General features: G+C 39.7%; 1 non-coding gene across 1 annotated transcript; it reads right to left on the bottom strand.

The window, feature by feature from the left end:
• Positions 1-16,391: 16,391 nt before the first annotated feature.
• Trnas-aga (transfer RNA serine (anticodon AGA)) lies at positions 16,392-16,473 on the bottom strand. The gene has a single exon. It is a non-coding gene; the product is annotated as a tRNA-Ser (tRNA).
• Between the last annotated feature and the right edge of the window lie 5,361 nt (positions 16,474-21,834).

The following is a 21,834-nucleotide window of genomic DNA, read 5'->3' as shown; positions in this document are numbered from 1 at the left end:
ACATTTTGCATCCATAAGAAGCAAGCAAAAAGTTCAAGTGCTGGCAGTATTATTTTCACGATTTCATGCATTTTCATCCAGCTTTCCACGCTCGCCATAATGGCGGCTGCCATAAATAAATCTGACAGTAACTGCTTCCGACGCTAATCTGTTTTCGACGCTGATCGTATCTAAGCAACAATTTTCACTTTGTTTATCTATTTCTTTAACGAATGTTACGCCTTGAAAACATGAAAAATGTCTGCTTTTGGGATCAAGTTTAAGATTTAAATACGAATACACCCAATATTTTTTTTACACGGTTGGTATTCTTCAATTTCCCGGTTAACCTGATTTTTTACAGCTTTTGAAATACTACCTGAATTTTCTTTGATTTTTTGTGAATTTTTTCATGGGGTTAACTCATAGTTTCATCAACGCTGAAGGTCGTAATCAGCTAAAACCCACCCGTGTAAAAAAAAGAACCGGGTGTACCACAATATATAATTAGTTTTCATGTTTTAGGTTGAAGTTCAAGTATTCCTGCATTGGTACCACCCGCAATGGATCCTCTATTTCTTACAACGCAGCAAATAAAATGTGTCAGTGCTTTAGTTTCAGCACTTGGATTCGAGTTTTTCCGGGAGTTTCGATTCCGATACACAGGCGTTTGATTATGAGACTTAACTCAAGAAGATTTTTAGGAAAGCCATTTACCATGCCCCATAACTGGGTCGAAAAGTAAACCTCTAGAACTACGTCGAAACGTCTCACCTCATACGAGACGCAGAATATAGGTACACAAATTTACCGCAAAAACTATTTTTTTGGAACATTGACAATGGTAACAGCAACAGTAACAGTAACAAAGGCAAATTTCAATTTCTTTTCGTTCTTCCATTTTTTATCAATTATAGCGCTAATGTCGCCAATGTCACTGTAGTTGATTATGCTACAATCATTCGTTTTAATAATTATCGTCGGGGGTGTCAATGGGTCAAATGGGGGTGAGAATGGGTCACTGTTTCAAGTACTTTGAATGCTTGTAGAATAGATTGAATGTACCTGAGGGCGGGAAGACGAAAATATAAGAGACCATTTTGAACGATTTTGCTATCCGACCTCCACGCTGCCGGTGAGAGCATTCTAACCCCCCCAGACTCATTGTCACCCCCTGATGTTAGAACCAGAAAACTGTCTCTTTCGTTGCAATATTTGCTACATATATTTATTATTAAAAAATCTATTGAAAATCAACTGATAAAAAATAATAGATTTGAAACAAATTCTTATTTGCCTTCGTTGAGCATTACTGTTACAATGGCCCCAGAAGGTATTTTTACAGTCATATTATTACACCGAATCAAACTAAGTGATGCCGCACTGTGTGCCATCGAGAGACAAACAATATCCAAATAATAATGACTATCGTGGTTCAATTAATTATAATTAATACCCCAAAGAACGTTGTTTGTCGAAAATTCTTTGTTGAAAATTCTTTCAAAATTTGTGATAAATTAACAGACAATATTCCATGTATAATAGACATGGCAAAAAACAAAACAACACATGCCTGTTTTGCAACCCGGTTCCTATCCTAGAGCTTCCGGGATTCTCAGATTGTATTAACACGGATAGCTATACTCTCCTGTAGCTTTTTGCAAGTATGCACTCGTCGATCTAGTAATGTGGCATGGCGAATGAACTTTCTGTGGAAATATTCTCAAAATAAGCGTCCCTGGGTATATTCAAGTGCCCGTGCATCGGAATAGGAAATATGTATTCAAATCCTTTCGCTGAAATTGGAACACAGATATATTTGGTTTGCTGCATTATAAGTAGGTAAAAGGAGCCATTGCTGGTGGTGACAAGATGGTACCGACGTAGGAATAAAACTTGTTCTTCAACACTTCAACCTAAAACATAAAAATTAGTATGTATTTGTGATATTCTTCTTAAAATCTTAAAAGTGTATTCCGTAAATTGAAATTTTCCCTGTTTTAAAGATGTGGCTATCCTTATAGAAATAAATAAACAATGTGAAAACTGTTGCTTAGATACGGTCAGCGTCGAAAACAAATCAGCGTCGGAAGCAGTTACTGTCATATTTTTTTTATGGCAGCCGCCATTATGGCGAGCGTGGAAAGCTGGATACGTTGCCATTTCTACAATTTTTCAATCAGATTTGCTAGGTAAGGACAAGTTTTACATAAATTATTGGTTTGCATTTTGCGACAATTTGAGAGATAAACGTACGTTTAGGGTGACCAAATATAGTGCTTCTACCCTATAGTGTAATTAGTGTTTCATATATTGTGAGTAGTTGGAATGGCCACTGTTTATATATCGTCTGGCTTCGTTATTAAATTTATGTATATTACCATCCTGCTTCTTTTTGTAAAACTGCATCAACTTCTCGAAAAAGACATTTACTTCTGCATTGAAGGTAACATTAGAACTAGAGCTGGACGGCAGGATTTCGCTAGAGGTAACGACTCTGACTTTCCTGTCAGGTAATCGAATATCGCTGTGACAAGTATTATTCATATCGGGGACATATGTAGTTTATTATACAAGACTGATTAAGGTCTAACTGGTTGCTGAGCTTTGAAATATGCACTTTGAATCTGTGCTAAGGAATTTTAGTATAAAATAGTGAAAAGCAGCGGTTTAAATTCAGTGCTAAAATTTACAAAAGAGACGAAATCAAAACAATATTAAAATGTTGATTATCACCACAACTTGGCTAACCGGATTCATTCATGGTTTCAAAGCGAGTACCAAGCTGCTTGATGAGTAACTACACGTAAAAAAATAACCTTATATGTTTTGGCAAAAAACCATTCGAAAATACTTATACTCTTTATTATGCCACCTAATGAATGATCCCATACCAAAAAGCTAATAACATTCATAAGTTAATGAAAAGTATAAGTTTCGGAATGTATGTGACTAATGCGATGTATAAGTTTTTTCTTATACATATCATTAAGCGCCTGCTTTGGCAAAAAGGTATTAGAAATATTAATAATAAATAACATTAAATTTTTTTACGTGTTTTTTACCTATAGGTGCTGCTTGGGAACTTGTATCAGGTAATTCGTTTTCCGATTTCATCCCAACAATATCCCCTTATGGCTCTATGGATAGCCTTTCCGTGGAATAATCCGTAATAGCTGCTGCATCGGATTCCCTACTTGCTTTCAAAGCGCTTTAAGATTTGCTGTTTTGTCTGTAGAATATAGCAGGTTTTACAGTAGTTCTTAGTATTAATTCTGAGAAGTGATATTGCAAATGAAAGCTATGCTCAGTATTAATGGAAATATATGTTTCTTACGTTTTTCATTGAGCATCTAGAACATTTTTCTCACAAACATGCGCTCTATTGTGCAATCAATACGCAATTTCGGGAAAACCGGTTCGGGTTTCGTGAGTTTTGAGTTAGTTTTTGCCTACCCACAGAACAAAAAAATCTTGGGCTTACATGATAGATACAAAATTTTACCACATTCGTTTGGGATAGTTGACGAGTCTGTAAAAGACATCTGTACAGTTGGTCCTACTTGTGTCACCAGATTTTGGAGGTGACCTTGCTCTTCGTATCGATTTTCGTCTTCAGAATTCTCCAGGAACCCTTCCAACCTAGGTCTGTGGTGTTTCATTAAAGACCTATTAATCTTAAAATTAAAGCAGGTAATAAATGTATACCTCTGGCGAGCCCAGCCTCATGTGACATACCGCTATTCCACTCCCTGTGGATCAAAGAATCCAGCTTCATCTGTCTTGGTTGTCCCATGGATTGTACCGATGTCGAAGAGTTCGCCATATGTTGCAGTTTGTAGTGCTTATAGTAGTTTACGGTCATCATTTCAAAGATCCATCTTCCGTAATGCTTTATTGTGTTTTCTGGTTGGCTATATGGACAAACGGCTCCTATTTTTGGAGGATCGTAAGCTGGAAGCGTTCCAATGATGAACTCTTTCTCTGTTATTCTTCCATGTTCTGATAAACAATCCACTCGTCCATAATTGGCTAATCTACGCTGAAAACGCACAACAATTCTGACGATAGTGACGTCCGAGAAATCTTTCTAGAAATATTTTTCCTTGCATTGCTTTTTTAAATCGCCAGAGCATCAAAAAGCACTTTTATTGATCCTCCGGACTAACAAGCTCAGTTCGACGTTTTCGATAACCGTTGATAGCCTAACGATGTCATGACAGTAGTCCGCGTTGTTTAAGTAATTCATCCAAGCTCAGATCCTTCATCATTTTCAAGGTAGTATAACTATCGTATCCTGCATCAATGAGAAAAATTCGGATGGCTATTGGTACAGTGCCACTCAATGCAAACACTGCCCAGAGGAAAACACCTGGCTGAGAATTTACTTTCGGTGTATCATTATCATACATTAATTATAACAAGTATGCAATGAACCAAAATTTAAATCCGCAAGATGTAAAATAATTTTATTGTACCTACCTAACACTTTGACTGATTCGACAACATCTGCAAGGCTAGCACTTCAGGCTGGTTCCATATCAAAACACAATGCATCGCAAAGAAAGCAGGACCGAGGAAGAGTGAGAGAAAAAAGAAAAGACGCGTGCCAGCCAGATGCGGAGCAGCCTCATAATACCTCCTGGTTGCTTTGGTCGCCTGGCAAAAGTAGAGCATTGTTGTGGATGTCGGATTTTATAAATTGCCAGCGGCATAAACGAACAAAGGCAACGGAATCCGGATCCAAACGACTTCCCTTTTGTTTGCGAGGCGCGCAAAGTGCACCTCATTTTTTCGACCGTCTCCGGTATCATCTTCACTCGAAGATGATCATCTGTGAGAACCGATATCTCTGCGTGGCAAAAAGCTGGATTCAATCAGCGAGCTGCTTAACTTGTTGGTCAGTTTGACTGGGAAGACCGACAAAAAAGTTGCTCGCCTGGTTATCGAATTGATCACGGGACGGTTCAGAAAGTGACCATAGCATAGCGCCTGAACGCGTGGAGGCGCTGTGGATGGTCAAGCACGTGGCACTGCATGTGATGTAGGCAGTGCTACCACAGTGGTTTGAGCTAATTATTTTCTAAGGCATTTCCAAAACTGCGGTCGGTAGTTAATCAATACAATCAATCTCTACTATTTCCTACAGTAAAATGAGATCACCAAAAACACAGGTATAACGAATAAGTGTAAAGTGTGGGTGGAAATTGCCAAAAACTACTAGCCGACTTTCTGATAATTGGGTTGTTCAGCGGTATCGATGATTTCACATAAATATTTTAATTCTATAGAAAAAACTGGTCAAAACCCTAATTTTTCAGAATTTTTGGAGCCCTGTAACTATTTTCTATTCGCATTGTAAAATCATATAGGGTTATAAAATGCTGCACGGGCCAACTGTCATCGTGTGAATGTTAGTGTCATTCTATCGATTGAAATGGTTATTTAATTTGTATTTAAAAATATAATAAAGGGTTCACAATTAATAGAAAAAATATGTCTAAGATCATCAAAAAACATTACCTGTAGAATTATGTGTAAGAACCTACCTAAAGATATTAAACAATGAAATTATAATCTTCTGATCTTTACTGTACAAAAAAGTCAACATAAAAAAATAATAAAAAATTGTGGTAAATCAAAACGTTGCATACTTTTTTTGTAATAATATTTGATTAATAGTATTGTGTTTTATGACATTATCAACATCTGAATTCTAAACCGTTTTAAGCCACTGTGGATAAATAATACTGGCGGACGTGTGCGTTCAGCGCGCATTCGCTCCGCTTCGACAGCGACGATGGAAGAAGGATTCAAGAGAGCTCAAATTTGGTGAAAATATTAGCGCCAAGCGCCAAAGTTGATAGATACCAGGCGCAAATTGCCATTCAACGAATGAGTGGCGGCGATTGATACCCCTCGGAAGTAATCGGTCGTTCCATTCCCGTTCAGGAGAAACCCGGCCCTAAAGCTGTTGTTGTAGGGGGAGGAGAAATCTCGCTTAACTTTTCAAAAGGACCTAAGTAACATTTTTTTCATGAATTAATTTGAATGGCGCAATCAATATAAACACATCAAAGGTTACGTTTGCAATACTCAAATTAATTCATGAAAAAAATGTTACTTAGGTCCTTTTGAAAAGTTAAGCGAGAAATGAAAGCAGTTAGGGGTATCAGCAGTTTAGAAGTGCACGTGAGGAGGAACTTGCTACCCCGCATCTCGTTAGTCAGGTGGATGCTCAGCTCAGATTCGAGTGGTGGAAATAATCATCGAAAATGGCAACTGTGCGCAATTGTGCCTTTTAGTGGCAGGGATCCATTTTTCTTTGACCACCACTAAACTCGATATGTTGGGCATGGGATAACAGGATTCAGCGGAGGTGAACGGAATGGTGAAGTGATACTAAGAATTCACCGGCGATGAGTAGTATTGTGATCCGTAAAACTCATCTTAAAAATTTCATAAAAATCAATGAAAATCTTTTTTAAATTATGAATTGTAATTCATTATTACACTTAGAACTGTAAATAATTATTATTCTAAGCTTTGGTAGCGGCTCAGAAAAATTTCTATTACTAATGCGTACAAATATAACAGATTTTTCCAGTAGGGTAAATCTTAAGCCAAAGCACTTCGATGGCTTGAAGTTTGAATTTTGTGGAAAACAAAAGTATGCGGGTAACATGAAAATACACACCAAATTTTAATTTGAATGTTCGGTAATTTTTTTTACATTTTTGATCCGTAAAATGATTTTTTGCTGAATGATCAGTAAAATTAGTACAATTTACAAATGTATGTCACAGAACTACAAACCATCAGCAATTCAAATGAGAATTATGCTGAACATTCGTATTTTTTTTACCGAAAAACTCAGGAAGTCAAGGTCTGTCATTGTATCTCAACTTTTCAGTAAAAAAATGCTAACGTTCAATAAATATTTGGAAGCATGCTGGAAAAATTGGTAAAAACTACTGAACTTTACTGAACAAGTCAGTAATAACACATCTGTCAAAAGTCAGATATTTTCTATCATACGCGCGCAGAATATGGAAGCGGATTTACGGTCCCGGAGAAAAAGTGAGGTTTTTCCGTAAGATAACAGTTTAAACAAAGTTCCAAAGTTATGGAGGATGTGCTGGATGTATTCGCCGTGATCGATGCAGGAATAAGTGCTCAATATCTGGCAGTTTTTTTTGTTCTGCTCCTCCTTGGTGGGTGCAGGAACACTGACCACGACAGGCGAAAAATTTATGCGTACTCTAGCATAATTATATGTTTCTTTTTTCATTTAAATTGGTAGTAAATTTAAAAACGGGCTTGACATTATTGAAGCCAACTTAACGTATCGAATAAAAATAATAAAAATTCATTGAAAATATGTTGCGCTTTATTTTATTTATTACCAAATTTTCCATTCATTTTCCCGAATTTCCCAGAAAAACCTACCGAAAGGTTTATAATAATTGACAACTGACGATGATTTGTAAATTTTACCGATTTACAGTATTGATTGATGAAGTAGTCAGTAATTTTTGACAGCTGAGTATTTCTTGCCAAATTTGCTGATCGTTCAGTAAACCAAACTTTTACTGAACTGATTACTGAATGTTCAGCTGTTTGAAAGTCAGTAAAATTTTTACCGTATACAGTGAAAAATACTTGGGGTGTAGTGTGTGGGTATTACGGAGAAAAATAAAAATTTGGATAGCTTCGCGGAAATAACGCGCAGAAGGCAATCTCCGCACAGAACAAAATATACATAGTGTGCGTTGGATTGAACATGATACCAAAGCAACTGTCATGAAGCCCAGAAAGTGGACTGACGTGTTTACACGCGTACCTAACATGTAAGGACTGATCATCAGCATCCTGTTGGTGTCAACTAACCCGAAGTGTATAGGACTGGTCCCTAATATATAGTGGCTCAGTGCTCAAGCCAGTTAATCAACGAAATATCGAATTTAAAAGAATGCCATACAGTTTCATGCCCTAAGAGATTTTGTTCATAATGATTGGTTTTATCGACGGCTAACTGAATCTGGACAGCCTTTCTTTCTCACCGGGAGGCCATCGTGTCGGGCCTATCAAGAGTCCCACGATACAAACACCATGATTTGTACCAGTGCGCTTCGAACGGCAAACGATCGTTCTGGTAGGTCATCCCCCTGCTGATACAAGCAGCTTTTCATCGAAATTTACAAGAGCTCCCTGTTAAAACCCAACCACGTCCTTGGCAAGTTCCACAACTCGGTGACCAAGGGAAAGATTTTTGCACATCTCATTCTCATTCTCCGCATTGAATTAAACTATAGAAATGTCATAGATATAAATATAAATAAAACTGCACGAATTTAGCATTAGCTGCCTTTGATCAAAAACCCGGAAAATATTTATTGGAGGCGCTTTGAATTTTCCAGGATTCCCAATTTTTCTTGCAACGCGTAATAAAACGGACATGTTTAAAAAATTAAGCTTAAAACAATGAATTGTATGCATTGGCTAGGCATCTATGAAACGTGCCTCTTCAAATAAACATGTTGGATAATAATTGATATATTGGTAACTTACAATGGTTTTACCGTAAAGTATGTTACATTAATAAAAATCACATAAAAATGTCATTGGATTGATCAAAACTAGGAAATTCGAGTTTCCCAATGAATGATTGGTTTTTAGATGGGAAACGATACATACAAAGAGTTTAAAATAAAATTTCGGTGAAGAAAATGTATGTTCTTTACGTGGTCCATATTACCTACACCAGAACGTGTCGGTTTTGCCCCTCCATGATACAATTCTTAAAAATTCTCAAAAAATTATCCAAAAATAGAATTTTGAGATAAATTATCAACCCGTACATAATCTTTGAATAGAAGGTTGAGATCCTCGAGGATCATACAGTTTAGTTTTGCAGATTTCTGTTTTTAAAAGCTTAAACACTGTACATCAAAAATTACATCGCCATGGCATTTCAGCCATACCCAACAAACAAACAATGCATCCGATTTTACTCATTTGATTGCAAACATACTTGTTATCTTCCAATATGCATCACATATATTTGATTAAAGTTAAGGTTAAAAGGTAAGGTGCTTCGTTTGCAGTAGTTATGCGGTGCTTCACTACTTTCTGGTAAATCCGTTAATATATCTGTAGTAATGGATCATACAGAGGAATGGCGGCCAATATTCGTCACCAAACAATTACCCCTGATTTTTATAATTATTGTAACATTCGAAATGCCTATTTTTGAAATGTTTATCATCAATTCGACTTATCAGATATTATACATGGCCCAAGATATGGCATAAAAAACATATGTCAACGAGATTACATTGTTTTAAAAGTGTGTTTTTCTGAAATGAACGATGCTGGGCAATATGCATAGTCAAACATATTGGAAATTCAACGACATGTAAAAAATCAACAATCCCTGTAAGATGAGTGAACATCATAGTTTTGATACCTCTTTAATAAATAAATGAATGAAAATATTTTGAGCTTTCAGTGGAAAGGCATCACTTGTCATAAGGCGAGTTCGTACCATCCCATTGAATTCCACCGTCTCGTACTTGACTTAGATGGCTCGAGCAAGTAGAAAAAGTTTCTCTTTATTCCATTTTATTGGCATATCGGTCTCAATGCTACTCGTATAGGGTCGATGCCCACCTAGCGTTTTTTCAAGCAGCGGGCACGCCGCATCCACGCAAGGTACCCAGCATCAAATGGAGCAATGCACACGTATACTTGTGCATGACTCGGGCAGTGAATTAAAGACACTGTTACCGAGACGGGAGAACCGGAGGCAACGACACGCCCCTTTCTTCCACTATACGAGTAGCATCGAGACCGATATGCCAATAATATTGAATTTTAAACTGATCACGGCCGTACAACTTCGGTCTAGTTACTCTTTATTTAATACTAGAAGACCCGACGAACTTAGTTTTGCCTAAAATTGATTTATTCTTTATTTAGCTCTCGAGTTATGCAGAAATTTCTGGTTCATTTTTATGGAAGCCCCCCTTTCCAATGGCGGGAGGGGTCTCGAACCATTTTAAGAACCTTCCCCGGCCCCAATAACGTCTGCATACAAAACTTTAAGCCGATCGGTTCAATAGTTCCGGAGTCTATAAGGTTCAGACAGACAGAAATTCATTTTTATGAATATAGATTAGCCGTTCCTGTGTATGATTATTTTATAGTGACCGCTATATGGTACAAGTAGGGTAGAAGTACTATATTTCGCCACCCTAAACGTACGTTTATCTCTCGAATTGTCGTAAAATGCGAAAAAATCTATATATTATTTAGGTGTCTGGATTATTACGTAAAACTGATCTTTAGCTAGCAAATCTAATTTAATAATCACGATAAATTATTGCTAATTTATATAAATATGCCATTTAATAGGAAGTATTCTGATTCAATTTTTGCCAAACATTTTCAATTTTCGCCACCCCCGGGATCTAGTTTTCGCCACCCCTTTCTTGTTTTCTTGAAATGGTGGTTTGAACGGATATTTAATCCACTAACGCCCGGAGCTTAGGCAACACGTATTGCGCGCTCACAAAATCTGTTTTAAATTGACGAATCCAAATAAAAATAAGAAGAAGACAACCGGTGCTGTTGATGGTGGCGAAAATTAACTCAGGATTAAATTTTAGAACTATGAATAGAATTTGGCCAGTGGCGATAATTGAAATCACCAAATTTGATGTGCTAAATTTCGCCACCTTGTCTTGTCTTGTCTTGTCTTAGCACATACACAGCCAGTATTGAAAAGCATCCTGGAAATGTCGGTTGTATCCCCGAGCATTTTCTTGTCTGAATTAATATTTGTAGCATATCATAAATAAATCCAGGAGGAGATCGGCCGGCTGAAAAACAACAAAGCCCCTGGAGTTGACCAGTACCAGTAGAGCTGTTTAAACACGGAGGTGAGGCACTGGCTAGAGCACTGCACTGGGTGATTACCAAGGTTTGGGAGGATGAGGTTCTGCCGCAAGAGTGGATGGAAGGTGTCGTGTGTCCCATCTACAAAAAGGGCGATAAGCTGGATTGCAGCAGCTACCGCGCAATCACATTGCTGAACGCCGCCTACAAGGTACTCTCCCAAATTTTATGCCGCCGACCAATTGCAAGGGAGTTCGTGGGGCAGTACCAGGCGGGATTTATGGGTGAACGCTCTACCACAGACCAGGTAATCGCCATACATCAGGTATTGCAGAAATGCCGCGAATACAACGTGCCCACACATCATCTATTTATCGACTTCAAAGCCGCATATGATACAATCGATCGGGACCAGCTATGGCAGCTAATGCACGAAAACGGATTTCTGGATAAACAGATGCGGTTGATCAAGGCGACGATGGATCGGGTGATGTGCGTAGTTCGAGTTTCAGGGGCATTCCCGAGTCCCTTCGAAACGCGTAGAGGGTTACGGCAAGGTGATGGTCTTTCGTGTCTGCTATTCAAAATCGCTTTGGAAGGGGTAATACGAAGGACAAGGATTGACACGAGTGGTACGATTTTCACGAAGTCCGTCCAATTGTTTGGTTTCGCCGACGACATTGATATCATGGCACGTAACTTTGAGAGGATGGAGGAAGCCTACATCAGACTGAAAATCGAAGCTAAGCGGATTGGACTAGTCATCAACACGTCGACGACGAAGTACATGATAGGAAGAGGTTTAGGAGAAGACAATGTGAGCCACCCACCCCGAGTTTGCATCGGTGGTGACGAAATCGAGGTGGTAGAAGAATTTGTGTACTTGGGCTCACTGGTGACCGCCGAAAATGATACCAGCAGAGAAATTCGGAGACGCATAGTGGCTGGAAATCATACGTACTTTGGATTCCTCAAGAATAGAGTTCGCCGCCGTACCAAACTGACAATCTACAAAACGCTCATTAGACCGGTATTCCTCTACGGACACGAAACCTGGACGATGGTCGTGGAGGACCAACGCGCACTTGGAGTTTTCGAAAGGAAAGTGCTGCGTATCATCTATGGTGGGGTGCAGATGGCGGATGGTTCGTGGAGGAGCCAAAGGAACCACGAGTTGCATGAGCTGCTGGGAGAACCATACATCGTTCACACCGCAAAAATCGGACGACTGCGGTGGGCCGGGCACGTAGCTAGAATGTTGGACAGTAACCCGGTTAAAATGGTCCTCGTCAATGATCCGACGGGCACTAGAAGGCGAGGTGCGCAGCGGGCAAGGTGGATCGATCAGGTGGAAGATGATTTGCGGACCCTCCGTAGACTGCGTGGTTGCCCTAATAAAAAATTCCAAAACAATTACAATAGAAATGATTACGACATTACGCTGAAATTGATAGTAATTACGGTAAACTCTATTGTGGCTCACAATAGAATAACATTGAAGAATATTGTTTTCCACCATAACGGCTATTGTAAATGACAGTTTTACAATAAAAAATAGGGGTTGTTATGTATCTTTGCAATAAAAAAATAGATTTTTTCTCGAACAAATTTTTGCCATTACAATTGAATTTATTGTGATTCTATTGTCAACTTTTTATTGGCAATTGAATCTATTGTACGTCTATTAGAACAACAATATGGCACTTTAATTGGTAGGATATAAAAACAATAGAATTTAATGTTCATAAATGAAATGTATTGTGATTTTATGATATTTTATTGCAACTCTATTGTATTTTTTATCCGGGTGGTGAAGTGTAGTCATGGACCAAGCCGAATGGAGAAGACTCTTATATACCACACATGCCACTTCGGCCTTAATCTGATTAAATATAAAATATATATGGTGGTTCTATTGCTCTACTTCTATTATCAAGAATATAGAATCAAATTAAAGCAGTATTCAGGGGTGATAGTAAATACGCTGTTTAACGTTAAGGTAACGTGGCTGGTACACATGCTACGAGGTGATGAATGGAGACTCTTGTTGAATATATGATTTGAAAACTTTACTGATTTTTTCCTTTATGATGATGTTAACTTGGATGCAGACCGTTGACGAGTTTCAAACCGCCTACCTTGAGCGATCAGATTCGGAAAATAAGTTGCACTGTGGATGATTTGATGAAATGCGATTGTCGTGATGATGACAAAATGCTTGCTGTTATAATAACGTCAGAGTACTATATCTGCATGAGCGGTTGATGGCTTGATTGGATAATCCTCTTTAGATGATGATGTTTGCACCGCGCATCTTGAGCGATCAAGTTGATGATGACAATCGTTGGGATACAGGTAACTGACGAGTTTCACACTGATCCCTTGAGCGATTGGGTTATATTGGTGACTTTGGATTAATTAATGTTGTTATGAAAACTCATATGTGAATATGTACATTATGTGGGAGATAATGATTTGAAAAATGTATTGGAGGTAACCACTTTCCCTTCCCTTCGAGTCGAACCCACGACCCTACAGTACGCAAGACTGGTGCTTTAACCAACTAAGCTACGAAGGAGCTCCGTCGGTCTTCGCAACCTAGCGGCTAGTGTATAGTACACGTTCACATTAGAGTATTTAGCGTGAGTATTTAGAATGTCTGGCGGCTTCATACATTCATCATCAGCAACTGTACTGATCAAGTGAGGTTGTGTGAGCTTTCTGCCAGTCGGCCATCAAGCTCAGACCCGACCGCATTGCGTGGGCAAGAGCACGTAACTCAGGTTCAGTTCAATCAAAGTTAATTGCCTATATTCCAGGGATTAAACCACCCGACTTGGACAACCTTTAATTTTATGATTGATACTCTAGTAAAGGCTTTACTCCTTAAGACTTGAGACGAAACTAATCAGGCATCGGGTAGGTTCAAATTTACTTGTATAATATAGTACGTTCTGCGTCTGACGAGATTAAACATTAACTTCGAAGTAAGTTGGGATTTACAAGGTTGCTAGGTTACGAGACTGGATGTGGATTGATGAAAATCGTTTTTTTTGTTTGTTGACTTCTCTTTGACAGAGTTTCCAATTATTCTGGGAAAGGAGCTTTTCCCAACCGTATACGATAGCATGTTGTTTTTTTTTTTTGAGTCAAGCGAAACTGGAATGAACGGCACCAAAAGTAGAACTAGAAGTAATTTAAATTGGCCGGTCCAATTTATCTGAATTTCTCAACATGCATTTCTCTCGAGAAACGTTTCAGATTTTATCAAGCAGTTCAGTTCTCTTTCATATCAATTTGAACCACAAGAAGATCGTGTCATACAAATGGTCTGCAACGATTGCTGAATTCAATATATTATTATTTGGGTCAGCTGTAAAGCAACTTTTACTTAGAGAAACAGGCGAAAGCCTTTCTCAGGAAATATTCCTCTTGGGCGTTCAAACAATTGCCAGTGCAACCGAAAAAGGTCTTGCAGCGAAAGCTCATTAACATTTCGATTGACATTCAAAGTCATTTTTCCAGAAAAACTTAAACTTCTGTAGAAATTTAAAGAATTTTTCTTGAAAATTTGAGGAAAATTAATAAAGATTTCTCGTGAAATTCGAAAGTTTTCTTTTGTCGAGGAAATTTAAAAAAATTTCGCACTTGAATTTAAAAATCTATTTCGAGGAAAAACAATTTCCTGTGAAAAAAAGGTTTTGGAAATTCGAAAAGATATCCCATGGAAATTCGACTAATTTCCGTGAAAATTTAAAAGATTTGCAAATTCATATAAATATTCCAATTCCAATTTTTTTAGGAATAAAGAAACCCAGAGCAGAATTTAAAAAAATAGAGTCGATTTTAAAGAATTTGCCAAGTAAACGCTTGAGAATTTGTCGAGTAAAATCTACACTCTAACCTGGGCCTGCCCAGAAATATCGACGGTTTCGTGTAATACTGACAAAATCTTGGACACAACTAAAAATATTTCGTTTTTAACAGTTTGATGGTAAAGCACGGAGCATAGTATGATGTTTCACCTAACAAAGATCCTGGTATAAATCATCGAATTTATCGATGATAAAAACTCGAAACACACAAAACTTATCCCTTTTGCCTTTCTCGTACAACAAAGTTGTACCGAAAGGCTATATGTGTGTATGTGTACCAATTCTGTAGTCAAGCTTTCTGGAACTTAGCATGACACGATTTACTCGCAACAAGTTGCATTTGACGGGGAATGCGATTTCATTGTTTGCTATTAAAAATTGCCGATCGCATGAATTCATGAATCGTATGAATTCAAGGAGTGGTCACCCTACATGTTCAAAATGCATTTAAATATGCATTGAAATGATTACGTTTTCTTCTTGCAATAGAATATCTTATCTATTTTTGAATTGATGGTATAATTGCTAATTTTTGCTTATTACTTATTACAAAACACATAATATAGAAACAGTCGATGTAAATTTCTAAATACATTACCATATATGGACATTATTTTTCAATGCTCCATGGTGCTAGTATTCTTTGAGCAAGTCACGTACAGCGCACACTTCCCCTTCGAATTTATTGCAGTCAGTTACGAACGATACCCTCCATGCAGCAGAACGTTTCACCCCTACAACATTGCCACTGTCATCGATCCGGAGGAGAACCAACCCATCGCACAGCACATGTCATGTTTCCTCGTGGTCTCCGCTCCTGGTAGCGATTGTTCATTTCTTACTCTCACGCTTACGGTTTTGTATGGTGCCGCCGACGAGAACACCGACATTAGTCGTCGCCGGCGGCACCAGTCGGGTGTCTACCACGCCTCCAATCTATCATTTCGATTGCAACAGAACCCGGTGTGACACATGCGTGCAACTCACTTCCCTCGTGATCGCGTGTAGGGGCAACCGACGACCAACCGCCTGGGTGGTAACGGAACAGAATTTCGTTGCACTGCCGAAAAACATGCTGCCCTGGTTGCTAGATTCGCTCAAACCGCGTGGCCTAGCTAAGAGGCGTGAACCACAAAGTCGCGCACCACGGCAACGTCGTTAAAAATCGGAATCGCTAACCCGCCCGCCGGAGGGAGGAGTGTATGTCGCTGCCCGCTCATTTCTGCAACTGCAGCTGGTTCGCGATTTCTTCCCCGATTCATTTTCCGTTGAATCAGGGATTTCGGGTCTCCGTCCAGAGAACTGACACGCGACTCCCCCGGAAGAAGATATGACGTGACTCAACTTGTCGTCGTACTGGACAGAGGGTGTCATGATTTTGGAGATGCGAAGCACTTCTTTTAGATGCTGCTGCTTCACTTTCCGCCATTATTTCTGCTTCTTGTTGCGCTTTTCTAGTCACTGCACGAACCGCGACAACCACGTTTGGTTTGTGTTTGCTTTGATGCTCTACTCTCCCATCATCAGATTTCCTTCTTTCCTAATAGTTTCGTGGATATGTTTTGTGAGACATTTTGTTTTTAGCGGTACAAAGAAGGTTTTGATTTGACACGTGAAGAAAAAAAATAGTTGACATCTCGCAGCCGGTAGGATTCGAACCTACGCTCCCAGAGGGAATCTGATTTCTAGTCAGACGCCTTAACCGCTCGGCCACGGCTGCTTCTTGATGTTCGTGCTTTACATACTATTTTCGTTCTACCGGGTTGAACCAAGGTAATTTGTGAAAATGTTGCGCATGGTGTGACTGTAGTGACTTGCGCACAGTAGGTATTCATTCTCTAAATTATACGTCCTGCACCTTGCACTGATTAAATCTTGAACAAAATCACGGACATCATTGTGGGCTTTGATTGCACTCAACTCTGAAAATTACGAATCAAAAATGTGTGGGATGGTAAACTTTCGTTATAATGAAACTATTGAAATAAGTCATCATCAACATCAAGTAAAAGGAAGTTCGCTGTAGTTAAACTATTATGGATTGTTTGTAAAGTTGTCGGACTAAGGAAAGCAAATACTTCTTTTTAATTACATACATATTCAGATTTATTAATGGAATCATTAGTTGAATCATAAGCTAAGCCCAATGATTCATGTTCCTGCGATCGGAACCAGGAAGAAGAACCAATTTCATTAAGCGAAGACAAAAATTTATCCATTTTTTTCCAAAAAGGATACCCGTCAACAAAATTTTACTGGCTCAATCTAAATCGTATTAGCCTTACTAACTTGAAGGGCTACAGCTCCTCCTATATGAGCATACGCAAACAGAATGACCCTTCTACACCGGACTCGATCCTGGACCAGTCAGTTTTAGTTGCTCTGAACGTTCAGTGCTCTCAGGTTCTCTCTATCTGCAAAAAGCCATCGTACACGTGGTCCACCATGAAACTTACGATCTCCTTCTTATTCTCTACTAATATTATCTTCGCTTGACGCTTGCCTGACATACGAACAACTTGTCCAGCCCACCACAGTATGTTGTTTTGTAAAAGTTGGTGCTTGGACGTTTTTTTCTTAATTTGCTTCTTACACAATAAAAATGAGCTTTGACCATACTAATTAGCACTTGGTCAGAAGCTTTTAAATATATCTATCCGCTGAAGGTAATAAAACGAATCTTCTTCTTATTGGCATTACATCCCCACACTGGGACAGAGCCGCCTCGCAGCTTAGTGTTCATTAAGCACTTCCACTGCGAGGTTTCTTAGCCATGTTACCATTTTTGCATTCGTATATCATGAGGCTAACACGATGATACTTTTATGCCCAGGGAAGTCGATACAATTTCCAATCCGAAAATTGCCTAGACCGGCCCCCTGAATCGAACCCAGCCACCCTCCTCATCATGGTCTTGCTTTGTAGCCGCGCGTCTTACCGCACGGCTAAAGAGGGCCCCAAATAAAACGAATACTTGTGTTGAATACACTCCGTAGGAAACGATCAAAACAAAACAAAGGTGCGGCTCGCGGGCCGCCCAGTAATTTTAGTTTGATCAAGTCGTGCGGAGTGATTTTAGCACCAATATTCGTTTTAATATCCTCAGCTAATAGACATATTTAAAAGCTTTCGCCCAAGTATTAAGTTCTAAGGTGAAAGATCATGTTTATTATGTGACAAGAAAATTAGGGAAACGCCCAAAATGCTGAGCACCACTGCTCTAACTAGAGAAGTACGCCGTGGCGCCCCAGCGCTGTCGCTGTCAGTTTTTGTAATCACGCTGCCGCCGACAATTTTGAATCGATGCGGTGCCGTTTAACATCTGCTACGCTGCTGATCTAAATTACCCACCACCAATTCAAATTTATAGAAGTTCGCAAAATTTTCCGTGAAAATTTCAAAGAATCAGTAGAGTTTCTGTAGAAGTGACCGATTGATATCTCCAAAACATCCCGTTCAAACTCCAATGAAATTTTCGTGTTAAAAAAATAAAATGATTTCCTTGAAAATTCCAAGAAATAAAAAGAATGTTATGTTGGATTACAAAGAATTTCTTTTGAAATTGTAAAAATATTTCGGTTGAAATTTAGAATTAATTTTTGTTTGAAAATTTGGAAAAAGAATTCCGTGAAAATTCTGAAGAAATAAGAGTGCACATGTCATTTGGCTGGAATGGACATACGGCTGAAAATATCCTCCGTTCCACCAAGTAAAAAAATCGTTGAATTGGTTATTCGTTGGAAAATACATTTGGTCGAAATAGTCGTTAGGCTGGAAATTTCATTTGGTCGAATATTCAACAAATGGCCTAATAGACCATATGCCCCGTTCGGCATTCGCGTAGATGACTTTCAACTTATCGCATTATTCGGCCTAATGGTATTCGAACAATTGGCTTTCCACCAAATGACTTTTAGTCAAACGACGGGAAAGGCCGTTTTGCCAAAATCCTCAAAGCCGAAAAGTTGTTTGGTCAAATATGTCAGTCCGAAACCTATCTGGCAGAAAATGTCATTTGGCCGAAAAGGAGGTACGGCCGAAAATATCATTCGGCCGAGCTGTTCTTGTTACTGAAAAAGTCGTGTAGCCGAATAGGTCATCTAGCTGGAATGGTCGTTTGGGTGAATGGGCCATTTGGTCGAAAATGGCATTTGCCCAAACGTGTTGACATTTTTGTCAATATTACGGGGCATACTTTCAGATTAGTAGATTTTTTTATACTGAAAAAGAGCAGTTTTTTGCTAGAAATAATTTCGATGTTTTTCCTTAAAAGAAAGCAGTGTACAGTGCTTAGCTTCGTAATCAAGATCCACCCACCAAATTTTGCAACCGATTTCACTCTTCTTCTCTCTAAAACATACAACATTGTGAAATAAAACAAATTATTAATATTAATAGATATTTTGAATATTTATATCAAACCCTACCCAAAAGAGAGTTCAATCCACCCAACTCCACACCTCCGTACGGGCCAAATTTGAGTAAATGGGGTCGAAGTAGCTTGCCGTTACTCCCATGTTAAAGAAGAACCTAGCCTATTTACCTATTTACTCAACTGGAGGTTTAATTCACTCAATTTTGACCGCAGGCAACACTCAACGTTGGATTCCCGTATTGAACTGGCTTCAAAGCATTGCTTCGTTCCTATGTTCTCGACAACAGAAGAAAGAGTGAATGAAAGAGTAAAGAAAAAACAAGTGCGAGTGATCAGTGATAGTGGCCCGCATGTTCGGAGTTAGCCCCTCCGTAGTCATTCCCGTACCTCTTGATGGTATATCTAGCAGCGTCAGTTTATCAAACGGAGCCACCGAAGATTCCCCATCGGAATCACCTCCGGGATCGCAATTATCTGAACTCCGACATTATCAAGCCCGCTGCCGGTGAGCCCCGGCTGTTCCACGTGACTGTCAAGCCTTCTCACCTTCAACGCGGTCGCCATTGGGATTGCAAGTAGACGCCATCACTGGGAACCTTTGTAATCCAGGCCACGACGCTTACAAAGTCCTAATTCCCGCAACTAGCAAGAAAAACAGGCGTCAGTGAAGATCGACCTTCCGCCCTTGAGGCTGCTGATTTGTTTCCCCGTGTCCTACTCTTCGTTCATCACCGTCGTTGATACCGCTGCCGATGCTCGTGGCCCTCGGCCTCATTCGACGATCGTCGATACGGAACTATATCCAACCAACCTCCCTCGTCGTTGGCTTGCTCCGGTGGATTACCAAAGAACTCGACAAAGCTACCGCAGAACCCGATCAAACTACCGCTGGTCCACGTGGTTTTCCGTTGTGACACTGTACGACGATCGCCAGGACGTGATCTCATCCGAGCCGTATTCTTCTCAACGGCATACTCTTTTGAATTCCTGCCGACACCAACGAAGTCGCCGATTGCCTCAATAAAACCCAGTCCGACCGTAAGTAACTTGCGTATGTTAGGTTCCCGTAGTCCGAAAGCTCCCCAGCGTGCGTACGCCCTGAGACCCGGAACCCCAAAAGAGGTCTTGAGCACCCACCCCAAGGACTGCCGTTGGCTCTAGATCAGCAGTCTGGGGTTTGCTGCCGGTTTTCCTCTGAAACCGAGCTTCGTGGTTCCGGGGTCAAAACGAGGTCTTATAACATAGATAATATGCTGACAGGATCACACACCGTAGAAGAAGGGAAGCAACTATCAACAGAAGTGCTAGAGCTTCTGAATGATTTGGATTCAACCTCGGAAAGTGGAATACAAACAATCCAGCAATTCTGGCTGAAATTCTTCGCGAGCAAAAAAATGAACGCGAAGTTCCTGATCTGGACGATAAGGCTACCGATAAGGCAGCAGACAAGGCGTGATAACTTGTGAATTCCATGGGTTCAGCGATGCTAGCGACAAGGCCTACGGAGAAGACGTCTACTTACGCTGTGTAAACTTGGACGGAAGAATAACGGTCAATTTGGTCAAGGTCGCACCTTAGCCGCAGGAAGAAAAATCAATCCGCATCTCGCCTGGAATGGTCGGCTGCGTTACTGTTGGCTTATCTGTACGAGAACGTCAAAGGCGGTATGCAGTTTTCTACGCCTGCTTTCTTTCGGACGGATTCAACGATCGTCAAGTACCTCGACCTCGTCGCACCAGGTCGCACCCATCGAGGTGGCAAGTCTTCGTAAGCACTATTGGGTCGGAAATTCAGCATGCCACGAAATGTGCCATGGATTGAAAATTCCGGCCGATATCATATCGCGAGATGCAATACTGGCGACCCATGCTTTAGCGTATGTGGCGCCACCCGTGGCAGAAATGCAACTACTACACGCTAAAATTTCGCGCAAACCTTATTGACGCAAGTGGTGTCAAATCTAAATAGCAAGAGTTCTTCATGAAAAGGACGGAATGGCAAAACTGTGGAATTGATACATTTTTTTACCAATCGACAGGAATCGTAAACTCGATTTCTGACACTGGACACTTCCATCCAGCAGACGACTTGTTTTATTTTTTTTGGGGTGTGCCACTGCGACCAGTTCCTCCTGGCGCGGGGTTTATTGTGGATCATAACAATACACCTTGTGGGATTTAATACCTAAAGCAGTTTTATGAAATAAATTATTCTAGTGAGTGAATTAGTCAGCTTGAAAGTTTATTATTTTACCTGTGCTACGTAAATTCGTGCCCATTAAAAGATACATAGTACACGCTTGGGAGGGAGCTCTCGATAATGCACATCAAATTCGTAATGCAACAAGAAAAATTGTCAACAAGAAAAAAATAATCAACGTAGGCGCCACCTGAAAAGACTAAACTTTGTTTTGTGCGTTATTGTTGTTTGGGTGGGTATACCAATCGTCGCCATACATAAGAAAAACTGTTTTTTAAATAAGTGAAATACCTACATGTGTTTCGTTTTCGGCTCACACTGATAGCTAGATTTCAGCTCGGCTTGACACACACATTTTTTTGAATCTGTTTCTCCCTCCCAAGTACACGCTATTCTGAGATTACCCAGAGAGGATAGATTTATCCGAATTCTGCGTCGTCTAGAGAGTTGTAAAAATCTGAGTAAACGTCCAAATAAATGTGTGCCATTTGTACTAAAATCTGGGTA

This window comes from Armigeres subalbatus, chromosome 3, assembly GCF_024139115.2.
Source record: "Armigeres subalbatus isolate Guangzhou_Male chromosome 3, GZ_Asu_2, whole genome shotgun sequence".
NCBI classification, from domain to species: Eukaryota; Metazoa; Arthropoda; class Insecta; order Diptera; family Culicidae; genus Armigeres; species Armigeres subalbatus.
Note: the sequence above shows the minus strand (reverse complement) of the source record. Positions and strands in the feature narration are given on the sequence as shown.